Source organism: Malaclemys terrapin, chromosome 7, assembly GCF_027887155.1.
Source record: "Malaclemys terrapin pileata isolate rMalTer1 chromosome 7, rMalTer1.hap1, whole genome shotgun sequence".
NCBI lineage: Eukaryota > Metazoa > Chordata > Testudines > Emydidae > Malaclemys > Malaclemys terrapin.
Genome location: NC_071511.1, coordinates 5,689,858 through 5,707,202, shown reverse-complemented (window position 1 = coordinate 5,707,202; position 17,345 = coordinate 5,689,858). Strand labels below are relative to the sequence as shown.

At 41.9% G+C, this 17,345-nt stretch overlaps 1 protein-coding gene across 3 annotated transcripts in view; it reads left to right on the top strand.

Moving 5' to 3' along the window:
* PRICKLE2 (prickle planar cell polarity protein 2) overlaps positions 1 to 17,345 on the top strand; it is a 185,356-nt gene that overhangs the window by 77,922 nt on the left and 90,089 nt on the right. The window contains exon 1 of one of the 3 annotated variants that reach the window (XM_054035702.1): positions 1,244 to 1,480. The exons of the other annotated variants lie outside the window; for them this stretch is intronic. The gene's annotated coding sequence lies outside the window, so the exon portion shown is untranslated. Of the gene's footprint in view, positions 1 to 1,243; positions 1,481 to 17,345 lie in introns of those variants that run through there. 3 annotated transcript variants of the gene reach the window in all.

The following is a 17,345-nucleotide window of genomic DNA, read 5'->3' as shown; positions in this document are numbered from 1 at the left end:
GCCGTGGTTTTCAACCTTGTTTCATTTGCGGATCCCTAAAAAAATGTCAAAAGCCAGTGTGGACCCATTGAAAATACAGCCTGTGGTCTGCAGACCCCTACCATAGAAGTCTTAAACTGAAAACTGACTCAACAGAATTCAACTATAAATGTTACATGTACTTGGCCCGGCATTTGACGCAGCGTGAGAAAGCAGCATGCATCCGATGAAGTGGGTATTCACCCACGAAAACTCATGCTCCAATACGTCTGTTAGTCTATAAGGTGCCACAGGACTCTTTGCTGCTTTTACAGATCCAGACTAACACGGCTACCCCTCTGATAGCGTGAGAAAGGGCGCTAAACTGTGGGCTTCTATGGTAACGACAACACTTCCAGGTTTTGACCTGTAGGTGGGGGTATTCGCATACTTCTGATTGATCACAAAAACGGAATGCCTTTTCTGAGTTCTGAAACTTTTATTTTCATAGTTACCTTTTGCAGATCCCTTAAACATAGTCTGCGGACCCCCAGGGGTCCGCGGGTCACAGGTTGAAAACTACTGCCATAACTACAACTATTATTTCGAATGTATCTAAACTTTTCGACTAAATTTTGCAGGTACAATATGTCAGCAGAATCTTTCCAGGTTTACACAACTGTACAAGATCAAAATTTATCACGTGAGCATAAAAGGCCGGTATCTTCTTCCATGCCGACCTGTTTGGGAATGAACAGAAAGTTTCTAGGTGATCCTGCCTCCTGCAGGAAGTGGCACATGTTGTAGCTCTGCAGTTTATAATTTTATGAGTAGCCCCTCGTTTAGTGTAAGTATCAAGAGTTAGTACCGTGATCAAGCATGTAGATCTGTATGCAGTGAAAAGAACTGAACCTCTTTTACAGCTAGGTTCTATCGAAAAGAACACACGTGAACCGTATTCAGGTTATTTGCCCGGCATGATAGTTAACTGTGAGACTCATTATTACTTTTAGAACTATGTGCTGCTTATAAACCTTTTTCTACTGACGTACAGCCATGAGCTGCATTGGGCAAAGTAACTTTTCCTTAGTTAGTTAAAGCTGTAAGGGATGCTGGCTCCTGAGATCAGAATTTGGTTAGAGGGACAGGGTTGGGTTATGCCTCCTGATTTTCGCCAATAAGCTAAAACTTCGGTGGGCGTCACTGGAAACAGCCTGAGTGCTTTAACTCCCCAAATGACTTAACTGACTCGCAGCTCCGAACAGCCTTCTTGAACAGCAAAGCCACTCCAAATGGCAGTGTTTTAGTCAGGCTGTGTAAGAATGCTTCTCCACCTCTCGCTGAGTACCCCAGAGGGCCTCAGTAAGCATTTTGCTCTTTGCTTCAGCCACCACACTTTTCTCATTAGGAAGACATTGAAGAGACGTCTCTCTTTTTTCTCTCCATCTTTCTCTCTTTCCTTTCTCCTTCCCACTGACGCAGTGGTTTTTGTGCACGCGAAATAAATGGCTGTTTAGTCGGGGTAAGTAATCGTGTTCAGTTTGTAACATAGGAAAGCATAAGCCATTTAATCGGAGACTAATATTTATACTTGGAAAGTTGTTTTCAGTTGTAATATTCTGTATCCAGCTGTAAACTCAGGGTTGCTTTTACAATTAGGCAGGAAAACTGAGCTAACTAGCTCAAATGTAGAGAATTTTGGTCTCATTTAATTACTGCTGCTACATTACAGTTCAGAGACTTGATTTTCTAATATAGGATATTAATATCTATACTTCTAGTGGGGTTTTGTTTTGTTTTGTTTTTTTTACCTTGGCAAGTTGTAAAACCGACAGAACCGTGGGGCTTTGCACAGCTTCTCTTACCAACTTCCAGACCACTTGTAGTTTTTTAGTGCATTAAGAGTCTAAAATGTAAAACACTGTGGGAGTCTGAAGCTTATCTTTAGCTCTTAGTTTCAAAATGTAGCGTATGTCATCTCAGCTGCTGTGGGGATTTGTGTGGAATGACAAAATGCAAATCTTGAACCTTTTGACAGCTGTGTTTAATACAGGCTAAAATGTTATTTTTAACTCTTGGATGTTGAATTTTTATATTAAAAATATTAGCATGAATTCTAAAGGGAATGTAGACTTTCTCTCATGCAAAGTAAAGCACTTTTTTTTCTTTCAAGTAAAACAAAGATATTTAAGTATCTAATGAAACTTACTTAACTTAATGGCTTTTGAATACTTTTGCAATTAAGCAACTAGCAAGTCACATTTCACATGTTCACTGGTTAGTCATAAATGAGACGTTTGGGTGAAAAAAAGATACTTCTTGCAAATACAAACTAGCACGCAGTTTACAGAATGCTGGTCTGCATTAAGTTACTTTGGCTATTTGCTGCTATAGATATGTTTAACATCCTCCTCTATTTGCATTCATTTAGCCAGTTTAAATCATTTGTATGCTTTGGGATTCCTGCTTTCTTCAAGCAGATGTGTTTATCTGCGCAACTGGCGGAGTAATTGGAGAGGCAGACTAGTGATCTGTGTGTACAGACAGAGCAAATATCCACTTGGGAGGGAGTGGATTAGGACAATTCTTAAAATAATCAGTGGCAAAAACTTGAGAACAGTGCTAGGCAACTGAAGGTGTCAAGTGAGCTGGAGCAGTGAAAACCTTGTATGTTTCTAATTCTGTTCATCATATTACAACTGCCCCTTAGTGGGGATAAAAAAAAATAAAAATGATCCAATATTATGTATCCATTGAGTCAGTGCACAGCCTCTACCCACAGAACTGCACATAATCCCAATCGGAGGAGCAGTTGGCTGATGTAAGAAAGGTAAAAGAGAAAAGCTATGGCCAGACTTACTTGACTTTATTTCTGTTGAGAGAAAGGGAAATAAAATATTTGTGCACTAACAAATAGTTGATCCATCCTGGAGCAGAAGACTATTCTTGTTCTCAAGGCAAATTCCTCTCAAAGTGTGAATCATTTACTTTGGATTTTTGTGGTGAAGGCTTGGAGATGATTAAATGTTCTTTCTGCAGGAAATTACCAGGGGATTTGAGTATTTTCCTGAATCAGCCTCAGATGGGACACAGCTTTTGGTGTAAAACAAGAAAGTACTGTTACAGGGCAATCTTTCTGTGCTTCGCTGCCTATTGCCAGAGCAGGCCTCCCTGAGTCTTTCAAAGCTCTGGTTACGCAAGAGTATTTTTGTTACATTACCATTTAAGTAATCGCAGCAACATGCTGATTTCTCTAATGATCTTGATTAAGTTATCACTTATTTCCTTAATTAGCTGCTTGATCTACTTATACCTTCAATGAGTTTATTTTATTTGCTCTTCTAGTGATTAGAATCTATATGAAGTTTTGCGAAGGTGACTCTCTCCTTCTTAGGTAACACTAGAGCTTAAATTAAAGGGCTCTAGCATTACTGAGCCAACACATAACACTTCTGTTTGACTGTTTATGGCATTTGCATTGCAGGGTTGGGGAGTGGGAAATAAGGACAGCATTGTTAAAGCTGCCCAGGCTACCAGTGAGCGCATCATTCATGAACAGACAAGGAGTAAAGATGTCAGGGGGGACAGGAAACTGAAAATACAGTCTTGTAACAGCACTGAGCTGTTCCCTGTGAGGCGAAGCAAAATGGCATCTCTTTGGGACCTTTCTCTTTTGTCAGTGATAATTCAGAACTACAGAGGATCCCAGTCCGTGAGAGAGTATGGCTTTAGAATGCATCTCTCCAGAGAAGATGCGTATGTGCTTAAAATATTTCTGTAAGATACTTCCGCGGATTTTAAATAGACCAGAGGGCACAGCGCTGGTGGAAGGCTACCTAAATATGCACCCAGACATTTCAAATTCTGGATTCGGGGGAAGGAGCAAACAGCTACCCAGCATTGTTTGATGTGTCACTGAAAAACAGATCAGTCATTTGTATCAGTTGGTGGCAGTTGCTCTCAAACAGAGCGAGGATTTAACAGAATTGCAAAGCGTGTTTTAGAAATGGGCATGTTAAATACATTAATTATATACCATAATTGGAGGTGAGTTGCTGTCTCAAACCCAACCAGGGAAAATATTTTAAAACGATATGCAGTACAACTAGACTAGCTGTGTTGTTTGGGCACAGGGCCACAGGAGGGATGTGTGTAGACGTGCACCATCTGTGGGACAGCTTGGGGAAGGGGTTGTGTCCTTGGACCTTCCTACATTCTCCAGCATGCAGGAGAAATGTGCTGTCTGCACTATCCTTTGGGAAGGTGCATCCTTCTCTTCCCAATGAGCTGGGCCAGCTCTGTGTCTTGTAGGGGCAGTCTGTAGGGTGCGAGGGTGGAGTATTCACTGGGCCTTACACAAGATGCATGGGAGAGAGAGGGGAAGGTTTTTTCCACCCATATTCACTCTGCCCCCGTGCAAAGGCCGGGGACAACGCAGCCCGAAATGTAGGTATAGCTCTTTGCATCGTGTATCTGGTAAAGTGTTGGAGGCTGAGGTGGGAGGGGCGCTGCACTCGGCTTGCGTTAACAACTGTGTTTAGATGGTCGCTGTTGGTAAGGGGGAAAGTGCATGGGTGGAATGAAGTCATGCATTACTATCACACCGTCCAGTACTGCAGGAGTACCAGGGAGTTATCAGAGCTCCTGGGCCAATTCATTAACAGTTTCTTTGGAAATTATACACAGTGTTTAATCTTCCAATGCTTTTTCGGGTCCTTTGCTCTGTGGAAGTGCACCCAGCCAAGTCACGGAGCACATACTTTCCAGATAATAAAACACCTTTTCTCCTCCAATTAAGAGCACAGCACTGTGTCTTTCCCACGCAGTGCTAGCAGGCACACACCTAGTGGCTTTTGTCGGAAATCGCAAGTTACTGTCAAATTAGCACATTCAGCTGTGCTGATGGGAAAAACTTTTGATACCATCCTGTGGGAAACCCACTGAAGATGTACTATGTCTGTAGTAATGAATATACCACAGTAGCCATAAATGTTACTTAGTGCAGGGTCAGTTTTGTTTGTGTTCACCCAGTGGGGAAGGGGAGGGGACAGCGTACTCTGACACACAAATTTCAGTTAGCTATCAGTATTGAGCCATCTCCTTATTTTAAAAATAGCATCATAGCTGGGGGCCTGTCTGTCACTAAGAAGTGCCAATCAGTATTGGAGCCCCATTGTGGTAGGCACTGTCCATCCGCATACACCAAAGAGCTTACAGTCTAAATAGACAAAGCAAGGATTATTATCCCCATTTTACAGATGGGGAACTGAGGCACACGGAGAGTAAGTGGCTATCTAAGGAAGACTGTGGCAGAGACAGGAACTGAACACAGATCTCCTGGGTTCCAGCCCAGAGCTTTTAACCACAAGATCATCTTTCCTCTCCATGTCATCATGCAAACCAGCATATTTCACAGAGGTATCTGGGAAATTTCTTGCAGCATAATATCATATACCCTCTAAGGCTGCAAGGATTTTCTGTTTCAAAATATTTACATTTTGGCTACCAAGGGCTTGACTGACACATGAGGCCTTTTAACATGAAATCAGAAGTGGTTATTAGATCAGTGATTCTCAACCAGGGGTACACGTACCCCGGGGGAGTACACAGAGGTCTTCCAGGGGGTACTCAACTCATCTTGATATTTGCCTAGTTTTACAACAGGCTACATAAAAAGCACTAGCGGAATCAGTACAAACTAAAATTTCATACAGACAATGACTTGTTTATATTGCTCTATATACTATACACTGATATGTAAGTACAATATTTATATTTCAGTTGATTTATTTTATAATTATATGGTAAAAAGGAGAAAGTCAGCCATTTGTCAGGAACCGTGTGCTGTGGCATTTTTGTATTTTTATCTGATTTTGTAAGCAAGTCGTTTTTAAGTGAGGTGAAATTTGGGGGTACACAAGACAAATCAGCCTCCTGAAAGGGGGACAGTAGTCTGGAACGGTTGAGAGCCCCTGTAGTAGATCACTTGGCTCATCCCTTAGGGCAGTGGTCTCCAAAGTGGGGTGCACGGCAGGAGGAGCGCCGCTGGAGCGGCGTCACTTCGGCAGTTCGGGCGGGAGTCCAAGCGCCTTTTTTTGTTTGTTTGTTTGTTTTTGCTTGGGGCGGCAAAAATGGCAGAGCGGCAGGGTGTGTGCTCAAAAATTTTTTACTGATGGGGGTGCACAATAAAAAAAGTTTGGAGACCACTGCTTTAGGGCCTGCCATTGGCTTATTCTATACAGGATATTCTCCAGTACTTTGGCATCCTATTTTACCCATGCCATGCAATGGGCCTTCCATTACTAGTCTTGGAGAATGTTCAACTGTCTGATACAGTGGTCCCCAAACAGACGTCCGTGGACCTCCATTGGTCCGCAGAGCATTGCCGTGGTGATGACTCTCTTCACATTAAGAGAAATTAGGCAAGTATATAATGTATTATTAACCTGACTTGACCATGTAAGGAATTGTGGCTGCCCAAGGGATGTTCTTTGATCACCTGTGGTAGGAGAAATGTCCATGAGGTTACATCAAGGGATTGTCCACTCTGTAAATGTTTGAGCATCCCTCTAGGTCAGTGGTTCCCAAACTGGGGTTTGTGAACCACTGGGGGTTCACGAAATGTTACAGGGGGTTCTCGGGAAAACATTCCCTAATGGCGGACAGAGCTGTCCCTAGGGACCCCGGACAGCACGGGAGCCTGGAGCCCCTGGACTTCCAAGAGCTAAGCAGATCAAAGCAAGCGTATCTATCATACTGAGGAGATTTAAACTTCAAGAAATGGAAAGGGAGGTGGATATTTTATGCTGTTTTTAAAATGAAATAGGCAGCTAGGATTGTTTTTAAAATTATTCTGAAGAACAAGTTGAAGCTTTGTTGTAACGTGCGTTGTTTGCCTGGACTGCTCAAGACCTGAATGCATATGTAGGAGAAACCCTTTGAGTTGGCTTCTTACATACCTTCATGCTGTTTCAAATCTGATACTCCTTGGTGAAACGTAGGAGCCTTGTCTTGTAACAGGCTTATTCAAAGTGATACAAGCTACGGAAGTGAGATCTTGGAAATTTTTGCTGTTTTCATAATGTAATAAAAATACTGTAATTATAAATAATAATTAATAATAGTGTGTAATAAGCATGTCCTAAAAACATATTTTATATTTCCAAGATCACTGCTTTTATCATTTATACTCAGGTAAAGGAGAAAATCCCTGGAAATATTCATTTTTAGGAGGGGGTTCGCGAGACTTGACATTTTAGTGAAAGAGGTTCACAGGTTGTTAAAGTTTGGGAACCACTGCTCTAGGTTAACCTCTACTCAGTATGTGCTTATGCATTCTTCTTCTGTGCCTGGAGCACTGAACTCTGCTAGAGCTCTCGGTTAGGAGTCCAAACTGTAGGGGCTCATGTTCTTAGCTCTGAAGGTCCCTGATGATGTCAAGATGACAGTTCACAGGCTTGACATTAAGCCTCATTTTTTCTGCTCTTAGTTTCATCCTATTACTCCTAAATAGTCCCTTAATACTTCCTCTCCATCCTTGTTAAGTTATGCAGGACTTGCTGAAATGTACCATGTAGAACGAGGCTGATTGCATATTTGAAATGCAAGCCAAAAGAGACACAAATTGGGACTGTCCCAACTAAAACAAAACTGAAGGGTTGCTTTGTGACCTTCAGAGAAATCTTAACATGTGTGCCAAAAAAGTTATATATTCTGGATGGATTATCAAGAGTTGTACAATATGCAGGATTTAGTCTGTGCTTTTTTATTTTATTTTTAGCAATGACTAAATTTTAAATATACCACATTCTTCTCTTTCTTAAGGAACTTTACGCCGGAAACATGGCAGGTCAGATTCTCTGGTGCAGTACTCCAATTTCACCCTGGTATAATACCACCAAAATCAGTGGGGTTACACTGGCGTAACACTGGAGTAATGCAGTGGGAAATCAGACCCAGTACCTCTATGCTAGAGTCAGAGTGCTCCAGCTGGAGAACTCGCACATGGCTGTCCTAGAAATCCCATGTGTCAGATCTGGCAGTCAATACAAGTTGGTCTCACCAGCTATAGAATACCATATTTTAGTGTTGCCAACTCTCATGATTTTATCACTGGCCTTTACATATTTGGGGTTCCTCTTAAAGCCACAGGTCCTGGAATCAAATGACCATATGAGAATCTCAGCTTTCCTTTTTTTTAAACTAAGCTTTCTGCCCTAATGATTGCAGAGAAATAGTTGAAAGCATGAACTCTAAAGGCTCAATATCTAAAAGGCAAATAAAAAGAACCTATTATTATTATCGATTAATCTCATGATTGTAAGCCAATCTCGTGATTTTCAGATCCTGATTCATGATTTTTGCATGCTCGGGGTTGGCAATACTGCATCTGAAGACTATTTTGTCTGTCTCTTTCACCCATCTCTTACCATTATTGTATGTATACGTGTAGTTTCAATGGGAGAAAATTATGTTGGAGAAAGGGACAATGAACGCCGTTAAAAAATCAACATTTTCCCATAGTTAGCATACAGCAGCCTCTGAAATTACCTCCATTTTTTATGCTTCTAGCTCAGATATCACTGTGAAGACTCTGAGTTAATGCTGACGGCTTGATTGGAAATATTGTACTGTAGGTATAAGATGCCTCTGCTGTGTGTCAGGCTGGATTCTCCCATAGTGGGTTGGTGCAGTAGAGGTTGTCTAGGTGGGTAAATGTAGCTGTGGTTGTGGATTGTTCTTATTGTTTACATTTTAGAGGCAGATTTAGAGTGCAGTCTCACTGAGGTTAATGGAATTGCACTGGTGTAAATGAAGCCAGAATTCAATAGAAAGAAAGGATGGGTCTGTGGTTAAGACACTGGGCTGGGGTTCTGGATTCAGTTCCTGGCTCTGCCACAGATCTCTGGGTAACCTTGGGCAACTCACTTGACTTTTCTGCCTTTCAGTTGCCCACCTTTGAATCGGGATTAATAACGCTGCCTTTCAGATAGCCGCTGTCTGTCTATTTAAATCGTAAGCTCTTTAGGGGGGGGAATGTCTCTTGCTACGAGTATGCACCACAGCTAGCGCAATGAGGCCTGATCTTGGTTGAGGGCTACCAGAATATAAATAAATGAATAATGATAATATTTTGGCCCGAAGACTTATCCATAAACTCCTGTTGCTGGCTTGTCTCTTCAGCCTTTCTGCACAAACTCTGGATGTAAGGTGGAGCGAGGTAATTACTATTTGAAATCTGTTACATGACCTGACACTTTGGGTTTGGATTTTTCTCCTCCTGCTTTGGACTATGGGCTGATGTTTCCAATATTTCATTATATGTCCATATTTCCAGCTCGTACTGCATTGTGAAGGGATAAAAGTGAAGGAAAAAGGTAGACTTTGGTAATGAGGTTGCTGCTTAATCCCATTAGGACTGAAAGGGAAGTATTCATTAAATATTTATTGGATTGTATTCAGTAACATTTTCGCTGTGCTTGCAATGGACAGCAAAGCTCTCCTGAGAATTCAAACCTATGTCATGTAGTGAAATAGCTGGAAAGAGTTTTAGTCCAGAAAGCTTATGAATTCTGACATTGTTATACTAATATAGTCCTTGTATCTTAATCGTGCTTTGGATTAACAACAATGGCACTATATCAGATGTGTAAATTACCATTATGGGGATGTTTATGATAAATATTTTGGGCCTGATTTTCTGACTTGCACCAACTTGGCTTCAGATTTTTCAGGCACAATTAGTAGCACTTGGACATCACACTTCCTGATTCATGGACAGGACAGGTAGTTAGGCAGATAGGCCTAAATTTGCAAGTGACTAGTGATTTTGGAGTACTTCTGTTTCAGAATGCTCAACTTGGAGACATGTTAAAGGGGCCAGATTTTTCAGAGTTTGAGTTTTCAGTAATTCTGAAAACCACCTTGTTGATTCAAGGCCAATGACCACAATCCATTGTAGGTGCAAAATTATGGACAGTATTATTTTCGAGCACTAAATTATGCCCTAAAATTAGACATGGTGTTAGTGTGGTATAAACACTCTTACTGATTTGGCAATTGTTATGAAACCACAAGTTATAAAACATTACCGTGTATTAAATCACATTTTACACTTGGTATAGTAAGCTAGCTAGTGTTTGAAGTGTATTTGACTATTTGTGATAGTATAATTAATTATAGCGTAATGGCATGTGTCAATATGTATCCCTCAGTAATAAATGAAAGTGCATGAAGCAGTTGCAAACTAATACGAAGATTAAACATTTCTGAGGAGAGAAAAAAGACCAAGGTTAATATTAAACTCATCTTGACGGTGGCTTTGTAGCATTCAGGATAATTTTGGAAACAAAATGCAAGTGTGCTGTTTAATTTGACAGTTGGAGAAAGTGAGGTACCTATAATAAATGGTGAAAAGATATAGGGGAGACATGTGCTTATTGTAGCAAGGAAGTTGAAAGACATGATGGGGCTGATTTTGCCATCCCTATGTGTTCCCATTAATTTCGGTTGGATTCTTACCAGAACAGAACTGCAGAGTCAAACGCTGCAAGTAACAGACATGAATATACCTGTAATTTCCAAAGGTCTCATTTATTTTTTTCCTGCAGTGCATGAGAAATGAACCTTACAGCTCCCAGTAACATTAATGAAAATTGCATGGCTCATTCTGCTCTCACAGAGCTGAGAATTTCTCACTATGCATCAACTTCTGTTGTGTCATGTTTTGTCATTTCATGTAAACTGTTGCAGTGTAACACAATGCTTAGACGTGTTTGATTAACCTGCCTTCTATCCCTCCGCTGAATAACTGATTCCTAACATTTGTGTGGATCGTTGGCAATGATGATGGCAGAACACTTACTGAATTTGCGAGTTAGTGGATGTCGCTTGTTTGAAATAGTCCGGATTTCTTTTGGATGACTCAGAATTTGTCTAACGACGATCAAAGCTGTAATGTTTTTCCCCTCTCGTTTCTCTAAACATGCAGTTTGTCATTCAAATTACACATTTATTTTCTTGTGCTAAAACATTTGCAGAATCTTTGTTCTGGCTTCAAACTCAAATATTTATTTTTTCAGCCTTTCATGTAGAGTTCATTGGCATCATAATTCCATTATTTCACCACCAGTATGCACTCGCTAATGAAACTGCCCTCTGCAACGCAGTTTGGGACTAAATATTTCCAGCCTCTTAACCTTATTTTATTATTAATATTTGTGTTATAGTAGCACTCAGAGGCCCCCTAAGCACTGTACATACCCATAGTTAGAGTCATTCCCTGCCCAAAGTTACCCAGGAAGTTTGTGACAGAGCCTGGAATTGAGCTCTGTTCTCATGAGTGCCGGTCCAGGGCCTTAACTACAGGACCATCCTGGTTTATATCCATTATACTCCCGAAAAGTAAATTGTCATTATCCACTGACATTTCCAACTCCTGGGATGAGCAAATGGGGCACAGCTTGCTTTCTGAAAGACCAGCACAGAATTCTATTCATAGATTCCAGGGCCAGAAGGGACCATTGTCATCATTTAGTCGGGCCTCCTCCAAAATAATTCCTAGAGCAGATCCTTTAGAAAAACAGCCAGTCTTGATTTTAAAAGTTTCAGTGATGGAGAATCCACCACGTCCCTTGGTAAACTGTTCCCCTGGTTAATTACTCTCCCAACTTAGTTTACACAATCCAGATCACTCTGAATCAGTGACCTGTCCTCTTCATTATTTACCACTCCCCCAATTTTTCTGTAATTTGCAAACTTTTACCAGTGATGGTTTTATGTTTTCTTCCAGATCACGGACAAAAATGTTAAATAGCATAGGGCCAAGAACTGATCCCTGCGGGACCCCAATGGAAACACACCCACTCGATGACGAATCCCTGTTTACTCTCTTATTTTGAGACCTGTCAGTTAGCCGGTTTTTGTTTAAGCATTGGCTACCTTCGATGTGAGAGCGTGTTGCAGAATTTTGTGGCACGTGGCCCAAATTTGAAGTAAAGGGAAAGGCATGTCAAACATTTGCTCTTTTATCGAGGCCATACCACAACCTAGGAGCCACACAGCACAGGCTGCATGGCCCAGCTGACGAGCAGATGCAATGTGCCTTTCTTTTTGTTCTTATGGCTCACACATACTGGAACTCAGCATCTCGGTAAGTGTAACTAGCACAAACACTGTGCAATCTTAGCAGTTAGTGAACTGTTGGCCAAGGCTTCTGGGATTGAAGGAATCTTTGGTTTCTCTAGTGTGATGCTGGTCTGCCAGCTCAGATATAATGGTGATTTGTGTGAGTTGGAGGACTTTGTGTATATTCACATTTAGAAAACAGATGAAGGAGCCCATTCTGAGTGGAAGTCTGCTCTGTTGCATAAGTATAACCCGCACTGAAATCAGTGGAAACTGCATCCATTGTATCAGAGTTGAATACATAGATTTTGTGGCTAGAAGTTGGGATTATGATGATCTAGTCTGACCTCAGGCATAACACAGGGCTTCGAATTTCACCCACTAATTCCTGCATCAAACCCGGTAACTTCTTGTTGAACTAGAAGCTTTCTTTTCAGAAAGATGGAATCTCAATTCAAGACCAACCAATGGAGAATCCACCACTTCCTTCTCCTGTAGGAATTCTCTTCTCCAGGCCAAATTCTTTGGCATCAGTGGAACTGCATAGGTTTAACCAAGGAGGAATCTGACCCTCTTTGATTAGCTAGTATGAGTTTCATACACATGGCCAGTGTTCAACCTGCAGCTAGCCCCATACTGCAGCATTGTCCAAAAATATATGCTTGAACCTACCATAGTCGTGGTGTAGCTATGAGTTGAATATTGACCAAGTGTTTCTGCAGAGTAGATGGGGAAACCCTTTTTCACAACCAGCACTACCCAACAACGTTTGCGTTGCTAGCAGGGAAAGATTCAAATGAATTCCTTTTTTCCCTGGTTCTGAGCAGAGATGGGCAGATCGCCCCAAAACCAAAATGTTGCCTCAATTACAGGAAGTGCCTTTCAACATCAAAGGGATATCTATGTGCAATCTGGTGGGTCGTTATTAGTTCCATGACGGCATTCATTTCTATCTCTAAACACCCCGTTTTCAATTATCTTTTTCCCAACTTCCCAAAATAGTTCAACCTTATGATAAAGGAATACCGCATTTTTGTTAAAAAACAATTACATGTGCCTCTGGAAGCTGAAACTGTCAGATACGCATCTGAGCCTGACTCTGCTTAAGATTTCACCTGTTGGGCCAGGCTTTTTAAACTGAGTTCCAGATCCGCTTCCCCTGCTGTCAATGGCTATTGGCCAGGATGGGCAGAGATGGTGTCCCTAGCCTCTGTTTGCCAGAAGCTGAAAATGGGCAACAGGAGATGGATCACTTGATACTGGACTAAATGGGCCATGGGTCTGACCCACTATGGACGTTCTTATGTTCTTAAGTTCTTCTGTTATCCTCATCGCTAACTTTCTGAAGTTGTGAGCGGGGGCAAGACAGGAGCAAATGTCAGAGTATTACATGGGAATTGGCTGTGCCCGAGTGCCAGCCATGCACAGTACACCCAGCCACTTCAGAAATGAGTGACCGACAATCTCTGTGATGAACAATTTAATAAGACTTTGCATTTTTCTAGAGAGCCTTTAATCTGAGATGCTCAAAGCACGTTATGAAGATGGGTAAATGGGATTATCCCCATTTTGCAAATGGGAAAATTGAAGCTCAGAGGGGTGAAGTGGCTACTCCAAGATCAAACCAGGTGTCAGTCCCACAACTGAGAACAGAACCCAGGTCCTCTTCATTCCAATTCTCTGCTCTAAGTACCAGGAGATACTTCCTCAGCCAAATTCTTTGAGTTCTGTAACTGCATGAAGGCATCTGTAATCGGCAACCTCTGATGTGTCACTCTAGAATAACTGTAAAACCAGCAAAATAGGTTTGTTAGAAATTTAGTGATACGAATCCTGCTTGTCGGAAGGCTTGTTTGCCAAGCACCGCAGATACTCAGCCGTGGCTAGGCAGCTGTGAGTGCTGTTCACAACGCTAATTATAATGGTCTTGCTGATACCTTGAGCTCCCTCTGTCTGTTTTAGCCACCTGTTGTCTTTTCTCTTTGAGATAGGGACTGTCTTTTCATGGTGTGCTTGTAGTGCCTAGGATAGTGGGGCCCTAATCCCTAATTTGGGTCTCTTGTCTGCTATTGCAATATACAATAGAGATAATACTTTCTGCATAGAAGGAATTTTTATAGTTCAACTAAAAGCCCTTAAAATAAGGGGGCATTGTATGAATACCTATACAATGGTAACTATAACATGGCAGCATGTAGTGCCATTGTAAAGCTAATTTGCAGTACCGACTGCAATTGTGATTTTCGTTTCAACCAAAATGGGTTGTGTTATTGATTTGGTTGCAAAGCTGAATCCTTGCAAAGCAAAAGATTCCTTCTGATCTCCACCTGTTTTTTATTGCTTTTTAGAAAAATGTTTTGTTCATTGTCAGAAAGATCTGCCTGTGAAGAACAATCCATTCTAGAGCAGTCGGCAAAATACTTTCGGAGCCACAAAACAGCGAGATCAACAGAATCTCTGGCAGCCGTAATTACTTTTAGAAGGCTGATGAATTTAGTCTGCTAATGTTTAGCAAACATGTTTGTTTCACCCTTTGAAGATAATGCTGCATGCAGCACAGTGGGGTGGGAAAAAATATGAAAAAATGGCCTGTGGTTTTTCAGCATGCTTCACGAATAATAGCTCATTGCAGCAATAGTATTAAATAATGATTTTGCCCTTTATGTTAAATACAAGTCGCAATTTTATGCTGGGCAATTTGATTTCACAACTGGTTCTTGTGCTTACTGTTGGCTCACTTCACAACGGTCAATATGCCCTCAGAGTCTCAGGGACAGGGTTTCAGAGAAAGAAGAACAGGAGTACTTGTGGCACCTTAGAGGACAGGGATAATTGCAAAGCGGGATCTTCGAGATCTGAGCCCCGTGGTTGGAAGTGGGTCAATGTGCAGCAGACAACACCGCACGTAGCTGCTTGGTGCTGTTCAGCCATTCTCTGCCACAGGGCAGAAGCTGGATGAAATACACCAAGATCCTGATCGATTGGCTTCAATAGAAGTCTTTGCATTGTCTTCGGAGGGCTATATCTCCTGTATCAGCTAGGGAAGTGAGGGGAGTGGGAAAGAGCAGGCAGTGTGGGTTGTAAAACATTGGTCTCATTTTGGTCGTTGGTAGGACTATCAACTTGGTAATATTTAAAAACCAGGCACTCCAGCAAGAGTGCTGGAACCTCCCCTAGCCCGCCTTTTCCCCCGAGGTCCCCCACTGCCCTGCCTATCCCCCCCAAAGTCTCAGCCCTGCCCCACCTCTTCCCCTGAGGCCCCGCCCCCATCCACTCCTCTTCCCCCTTCCCCCTGTCACTTGCTGCTTTTCCCCTCCCACCTCCAGCTGCCCGGGGCCAGGAGGGACTTGCCTGTGGAGCTGGTGCTCCCACGCTCGCAATAATCGGACTTTGGGTGTCCAGTCAGTAGATCTGATTGGACACTGTTAGGTCCCCTTTTTGACCAGACTTTCTGGTCGAAAACTGAGCACCTGGCCACCCTAGTTGTTGGGTTTAGTGTGTGGATGTGGGTGGCCTGTGATAGACAGGAGGTCCGACTGGATGATCTAGTGACCACATGGCTAATTCTCCAGAGAAGGAGCAAGTGCAGGGAGGAGTGTATTGAAAACAGTGTCCAAATTTTGGTGGACTCAGACCCAATGTAGTCCTACTCCGCCCCCAATCCTAATCTTCCCTTACTGTGCTGATTACTTTCCCCGTAGATCATGATATGATGAAAGTTTTGTCACGTTTTGTTATACGGAAACTGGTTTAGCAGAGTTTGAAAAGGGATGTGTTATAATACCAAAGGGATTCAGCTTTCAAACTCAGCAGTTTGATTGACTTCGCCTTAGTCCCCTTTGATGTGGATTTGGGATTGATCTGTATTTCAACCATACAGATCAATGGTTTGGGCTGTATGGTTGAAATACAGATCAACCGTGCAGCTGTGAATAAGGCTGAATCATAGATTTGACAGCTGACATGGTGACCTCTTCATTGTGGCCCATGGGGCTTTTTTAATGATTTTGATGCAGCTGCCTATTTGTGTATTGTATTTGGTGGATGTTCCTGGTGTGGTTTTGGGAAAGGCCTATAGATTATGAGGGACTGTCCTTTCCCTATTAAATATTATGAGGCAGAGACAATTCTCAATTACTGTATTTCAGCCAGAATATGTTTTGCCTAACTAGCAGTAAATTACCCCTGAAGAAGTTGCATTGTTAAATATATTCCTCTACATAATTGCCAAATGGTTGGAAAAGAAGCAAATGAAATAGCTTGCAGACTAGAAAGCGTATTATCAAGAAGGCTGTTCAAATTATACACTCAAATTAGTTAATATTGAGCACATTATTTTTATCCTGGGTTTAATATTCGTACCTCTGAGGCAGATAAAACAATGAAATAGTTTGTGCCCCCATATTTTTTACAAATTCAGCTGTGTACAATTTCAGTTATATAAGTTCTTAGAGGGGATATTAAAGCCTTTTAATTTCCATGAGTCCGGTGCCATATAAATCACAGTCTGGGTGGCATATTTCATGGGTCACTTGTGGCAGGAGTGGTGAATTTCATGGTTTGTTATAAGCTAGCAAAATCTAATACAAACACAGAAAGCACATTGAAATCTCAACATATAATTCTATAAAGCAGTTTATTCCTAAATATGAAAAAAACTCAAGCTAAGATAACAATGTTATTTCTAATTAAAACACTGGGGAAAGGAAGAAATAGCAGGCATCCAATGTGATTAATATACCATACTGGCCTCTACCTGACAGACATCTGAGTTCATAAGCTGCTTTCAACTACCTGAAAGGGGGCTCCAAAGAGGATGGAGCTCGGCTGTTCTCAGTGGTACCAGATGACAGAACAAGGAGCAATGGTCTCAAGTTGCAGTGGGGGAGGTTTAGGTTGGATATTAGGAAACACTATTTCACTAGGAGGGTGGTGAAGCACTGGAATGGGTTACCTAGGGAGGTGGTGCAATCTCCTTCCTTAGAGGTTTTTAAGGTCAGGCTTGATAAAGCCCTGGCTGGGATGATTTAGTTGGGGATTGGTCCTGCTTTGAACAGAGGGTTGGACTAGATGACCTCCTGAGGTCCCTTCCAACCCTGATATTCTATGATTCAGCCTCATTCACAAGCATGCCCAGAATGCTGGGTGAAGTTGAACAGTTGTCTGCATCACAATGCCACCAAATCCATTGACATGCTTTGCACATGCTGTAGTTTGACGAGCCCACCACCACCCATACCGCAGATGTAGATTAGCAGTGA